General features: G+C 40.4%; 1 pseudogene; it reads right to left on the bottom strand.

Annotated features, from left to right (window-relative positions):
• Nucleotides 1-1,391: 1,391 nt before the first annotated feature.
• Nucleotides 1,392-6,183, bottom strand: LOC102856503 (annotated as a pseudogene).

Raw genomic sequence — 6,183 nt, 5'->3', positions numbered from 1 at the left:
GTGTTCGAGTCAGTGAGACTAACTCAGGAGAGAGGAGGATTTAGAGCTGCTGTACATATGGTCGTTATAAGTCGCACATCACTTGATGGCACATAACAACGAGGACAACCGTCTTTTCTGTTAAGATACTCAAAGAATATGAGACAACGTTTCACCATTCGTGCCTTTAAGGAGTACACTTCCAAGACAGACCTGTTTATTCTTTTGGTGTCTATGGTATATTCAATACTCTTTCTCAATACCACAATTCAAAGACATTGATTCTTTTTCTGTTATCTTTATTCATTGATAACTTTCAGATGCATAGGGAGCAATTGAAAACACTATGAATTTGATCGGATATACCACTTAGCCTTTAAACTGATATCTTTGCTTTGTAGCACTTTGGAGAGGTTCTTCACAGTAGATTTCTTTGACTGCTTTGTCCATGGATGTTGATTGTAGATCCGAGCAAAATGAAATCTTTGACAACTTTAATATTTCCTCTATCATATTTTGTCTGTTGGGCCAGTGGTGGATTTTAATTTTTTTAGGTTTTTTTTTTTTTTTTTTATGTGAAGAGTCTTGAACATACCATGGACTGTCAAGAAATCAAATAGGTTTGTCTTGGAAAAGGTGTAACCAAGTCTCTCCTTGAGACTAGGAGGCTAGGATTTTGAAGCTCCATCTCACATACTTTGGCCATGTGGCCAAGAGGGACCAGTCCTTGGAAAAGGACATCACGCTCGGAAGGGTGGAGGGACACCATGGGAGAGGAAGACCCCAGATGACGTGGAATGATACAGTAACTGGGGTAATGGAGGTAAACATGTTGGAATCAGTGAGACTGGCTCAGGACAGGGCAGACTTCAGAGCTGTTTAATGTAAGGTCGCTATGAGTTACAGGCCACTCGATGGCACGTAACAACAACATGTTAAGATATAACCCATAAGGAAAGCTGTAGTCTTTGATCTTTTTAGAAATTTTTTTGGTTTGCTTATTGTAATTTCTTTAATTGTGTTTCAGTCATTATGTACATTGGTGGTGGGCATTTTTGGTCTCCTCCTTCCACCCACCAAACACGGTAACTCATTGATTTCTCCCCCTTCTCCCCTCAGCTCTCTGTCTCCCCTCTCCTTTCCTCTTGGATATCCATACACATCTTACTGGTTATCCTTCTGTTTTTACGACAATGATCTTACATAGTATTTGGTTCAGGTTTTTTTTGTGGTTTTTTGTTGTTGTTGTTGTTGTTATGTACCGTTGAGTCGTTTTCGACTCATAGCGACCCTATGTACAACAGCCCTAAACCGTGCTCTATCCTGTGCCAATCTCATTGCCTCTGACACACCCATCCCGAGTACCCCAGTCACTGAATCAATCCACCTCATAATTTAGACTGTGGAATAAGTCATCCACCCAGTTTGGCGGCGAGTTCTTTGACCTCACCCTTCTCCAGCTTGGTGATGCAGGCCACTAACTTTGACCTCAGGAGCTTGCCTCCCCAGTGGTGGGTGGATCTCATCATCTCTGTTGTTGTAATTGGTCCTGATGGCTTTCACCAGCTTCACCAGAGCACCTTTGTCTTCCAGGTTCCCCTGCATGAAGGCAGCCGTGGTGCTGGTCTTCCGATGGACGAGATGGACCAGTCTGGCCTGGCCCTTGTTGATGTAGTAGGAAACTCACATTTTATGACACAAGGCTGGCAGGAAGTCCACCAGCTCCATGGGGTCCATTTCATGCATAGTCACCACCTGTTGGGCCTTCTTATTCTCCATCAGGGTGGAGACACTATTCTCCCCAACATGGAGGACAAGGGGCCTCTTGGTGGGGCGTGTGCTTCACGGCCTGGGCCAACAGCTTCTGCTTCTTTTCCTGCTTGGTCTCCAGTGGTACCTGTGGGCCAGCTTCGGCAGCTGAGTAGCAGTCTGGCGGTCTAAGGCCTGGGTCAACTGGTTAATGACGGGTGGAATCTTGAGTCACTTATAGAGGATTGCCCTTTGCCCCTACAGTGGGATAGAGAGGGGCCATTTGATAGAGTGGGTAAGGTCTTTTTTTGAGGATTTACCACCGTCTTGACCACTGTGAGTTCCAGGGCCACCTTCTTCCCCTTGGCTTTCTTTCCCTTCGGCATGTTGGGCGGGTGGATTAGAGTGCGGTATTTGTTCTTATGCACCTGAATAAGTTCACTTAGCATAATGGTCTGTAATGTCTATCCCATGTTATATAGTATTTGTCAGAATCATTATTCCTGAATGCTGCATAGTATTCCATCATGTCTATGTACTACAGTTTATCAATCCATTTGTTTGTTGATGGACATTTGGTCTGTTTCCATATTCTTGCTGTTGTGAATAATGCTACTATGTACAACAGTGTAAAAATCTCCATCTGTGTCTCAGTTCTCATTTTTTCAGGGTATATTCCCAGCAGTGGAATAGCTGGGTCATATGGGATTTCTATATTCAGCTTTTTGAGGAAACAACATACTGCCTTTCAGAGTAGTTGTACCATTGTACAATCCCACCAGCAATGCATGTGAGTTCCAATCTCTCCTCATCATTTCCAACATTTATTGCTTGCTGTCCAAACGTGTCATCTTTATATGCATATGGATAATATCCTATCAATTGTACTTCAGGATAAATTTAGAAATGTTATAACTGTGAATGCAACATTTTCTTCAATTTATTATTCCTGGAATAATCATATTAACTGTGTGATTCAAAGAGGTCTAATGCAATATATCTCAGCTCACTAACTCCTAGGATTATAGATCTTTATGCAATCCATTTCATATTATATAATGTCCAATTTCCTAGACTCATACTTTGTACATTTCATGTTCTAATTATTAATAGTTGCTCATAGCTGTTTCTACTCATTTTTTAGTGTTTTCTAATCTGAGGGGCTCTACTTCCCAAAGTATCTCTAACATCTATCATCCTTGGAACTTTCTAAGGCCTGTTATTTTAAAAGTGGATGGTGAGTCCTGCTTCTTAGTCTGTATTAGTCGGGAAGCTCACCTGAAACCTGTCCACCATGGGTATCCCTGCTGGTATTTGAAACACTGCTGGCATAGCTTCCAACATCACAGCACCATGTAAATCATTCCAGTACAGCATACAGACAGACAAGTGCTGTAGCCATAAGAGCAAACTACAAACAAGTAAGTATACATATACAGAAATCTCACAGTAGGGTCTTGAAAACCAGGAACTTGCTTTTCTAGGCTTCAGTAAGTAGATCTGGGCAAGACTGGGTGGGGGTATAGTAGCCCATGACCAATTCTGGCCAAGGTAACTATAGGGAAGTTGGCTGAGTGATTCAGGAAAAGATATTTTGGTTTCATTTAATGGCAATGCAAGAAATGATAGGTTCTCACTTTATACACCCCGATACTTCCTGCTTTTGAATGAAGTCATATGCCTGAAGTTGCAGTTGCTATCATACAAACATATCAGGGAAGCTTAAACTGAAAAGCTGCTTGCTGATGCAGCAGGAAAAAGATGAAAGGGGCCAAGTCCTGGAAGAGCCATTGCCGGAAACCATGTGCTTCTGGGCTTCCTGTTATATAGGAAATAAATCTATACTTTTAACATTATTAGTCTACTTTTCTGTTACCTGAAGCCTAAAGCTTTGCTAAATGATTAACCATCCCTGAGGAATGACTCAAAAGAACCCCGTAGATATGCATGATGTATCTTCTAACAACCAGAAGAAATTGTAAGACAGCTCGTATGCTAACCATGTACTTCTTAAAAACTTTGAAGGGAATCAAAAAAATGCTTACATAATTTATAGAAGTATATTTAAAATTTTCCTTTTAAAAATTTCCCTTCCTCTTCAGTCTACTTTGAGCATACCGTATAGCTGCTCCAGCACTTGCTTCAATTTTTTTTTCTCCTTTTCTCTTTCTCATCTTCATCAGATTAGTTTCTTAGTGCTGATGTAATAGAAATATCCTAAGTAGATATCTTCTTGTTTTCTATTCGTCAGACAGGCTGTAATGATATTTCCAAACGATTTGCAGAGGTAGTAAATCACCTGGGAGGAGATTGCCCATCTTTCTCCTGCAGAGATGCTGATGGATGTGAACCACACACCTTTCTCCTGGAGAGATGCTGGTGGAGTTCAATGGCCTACATTTAGGTAGACAGCACAGCTCCTCACCACCAGAGCTCCCTTAGTTGAGCAGGTGAGCAATCAGACTTCAGTCAGAGCCCTGCTCTAGGGGAAGGCTCTCTCTGTCAGCTCCGGGTAAGAACATTGTCTATTCCAAGTGGTGTTTCTCTGCCCCTTGGTGACTTTGTGTGACATGTATCTACCCCCTTTCTGTCCTTGCTAGCATGTCTGCGTAATTGGCTTCGATTACATTTCAAAAGTGTTGGCATACCTGGTTTTATTGCTCTTCACTTTTTGGCATTTCACAGATTATTCACTTTGCACAAATAGAAGGTTAGTTTTCTACTTTGAATTGATCAAGTCTGTTTGAGCCATTTTTCCCCAACAACATCTTCTTCTTACTCCACGTCTCTGTGTCCCTGTGGGTAACTCTCAGAATATTTTAAACTTTATTATAATGCATACTTAAATAGACTATAGTAGAGTATAAACATAATTATTAAATACACTGGGAAACAAAACATCATTTTATGTGACTTTCTTTATTGTGATGATCTGCAAATCTTTGAAGTATGCTTGTAATTGGTTTGAGACACACCCTACACTGATACAACCTCATTAACATAATACAGAAAACCTATTTCCAAATTGAGTTACATCTTCAGGTATAAGGACAAAGATTTATAGTACATATTTTGGAGGAACGCAATTCAGTCTCTGACACTTTTGCTATTAATTCTCTGGCTTCTTTTCAGCAAAGAGAAAGCACTGGTTATAATGTTCCCCTTGCTGGTTATGAATGTCCCACATTATTCATCATTGTCCCATCATTTATACATTATATCTTTAATTGTGTGGGTGTTTTAATAATGAACAGTTCTACATTTCAAATTCTATTTCTTTCATTGATTTCTATTTTTTAATTTTATTTTAATAATTTTAATGAACATTTACAGAGATTTTGGATTTTCATTCATTCATTGTTGCACTTTTCTCCCTGTCTAGCCCTCCCCATCCCCAAGTTCACTCCTCTGAAAAGTAAAGGAAAAATGATTTCATTGGTATACAATCCCCCGCCCCCTGCCCTCCACACCACCCCGAGTACACACATTAATTTCTATTTTAAAATTAAAGATGTCTTAAATTGGAAAACAAATTGTTCCCAGTATGAAGTCAATTCATGTCCAAGATGGTTACATTTTCACAAAATTGCATGCGTTTAAAATAGTAACATGTCTTCTAAAAATGCAGGGTCATGCTTAAAATGGCATTGTATGCGTAATAGATTGAATTATATACACCAAAATGGTGCCAAAAATATCCTAAACTCTAATGTGTTTGTACCCTTACTTGAGAATGAATTGTCTTTATATGTTAATAAAGCCAGATTAGTATAGGGTGTATTTTGAGTCAGTCTTACTTGAGATATAAATAAGCTTCTATGAGCAAACAAGGAAGAAAAGTAGAGACGGAGAAAGTGATGCCAAGTGACCAGGAGCTCTCCAAAGCACCAGGCAAAAGAAACTCAGAGCACCTGATAACAGCAGCACTTCTTCTAAGGCAGATTTATTGGTTCCTTGCAGTCCATAGCATAGCCCATATTCCCCTCCATCAAGACAATTCAGAAACATCAGTTCTCCTGTGTTCTTTATTCATTGTCAAACTGTCTTGTGCATAGGAGACAACTGAAAATGTCACGGCTTGGATCAGGCGCTCTCTGGTCCTCAAAGTGACGTTCTTGCTCTCTAGTACTCCATAGAGTCCTTGGCTGTAGATTTCTCCAATGCAGTATGTCATTTGATTTCTTTACTGCTGCTTCCATGGGTGTTGCAGATACAAGGAACAGAAAATTCTTGACAACATGAATCTTTTCTCTGTTTATGATTGATTTTTTTTTTTCTTGGACTACTTACTGGTCCTGTTATGGGGATTTTTGCTTTCTTAATGTTCATACTGAAGGCTGCCAGCCCACATAGGAGACGAAGAGGCGTTTTCCAGAGAGAGGTACCCAGGATTTCCGGCGTGCTCCTGGGCGGAAGGGCGGCTTGAGAGCGGGCACAAGGGAGGCCAGCCCACAT

The sequence above is a fragment of the Elephantulus edwardii genome, unplaced genomic scaffold (assembly GCF_000299155.1).
Source record: "Elephantulus edwardii isolate Elephantulus edwardi_28Jun2011 unplaced genomic scaffold, EleEdw1.0 scaffold00143, whole genome shotgun sequence".
Lineage (NCBI taxonomy): Eukaryota > Metazoa > Chordata > Mammalia > Macroscelidea > Macroscelididae > Elephantulus > Elephantulus edwardii.
The sequence above is the reverse complement of the archived record's forward strand: the minus strand, read 5'-3'. Positions and strand labels throughout refer to the sequence as shown.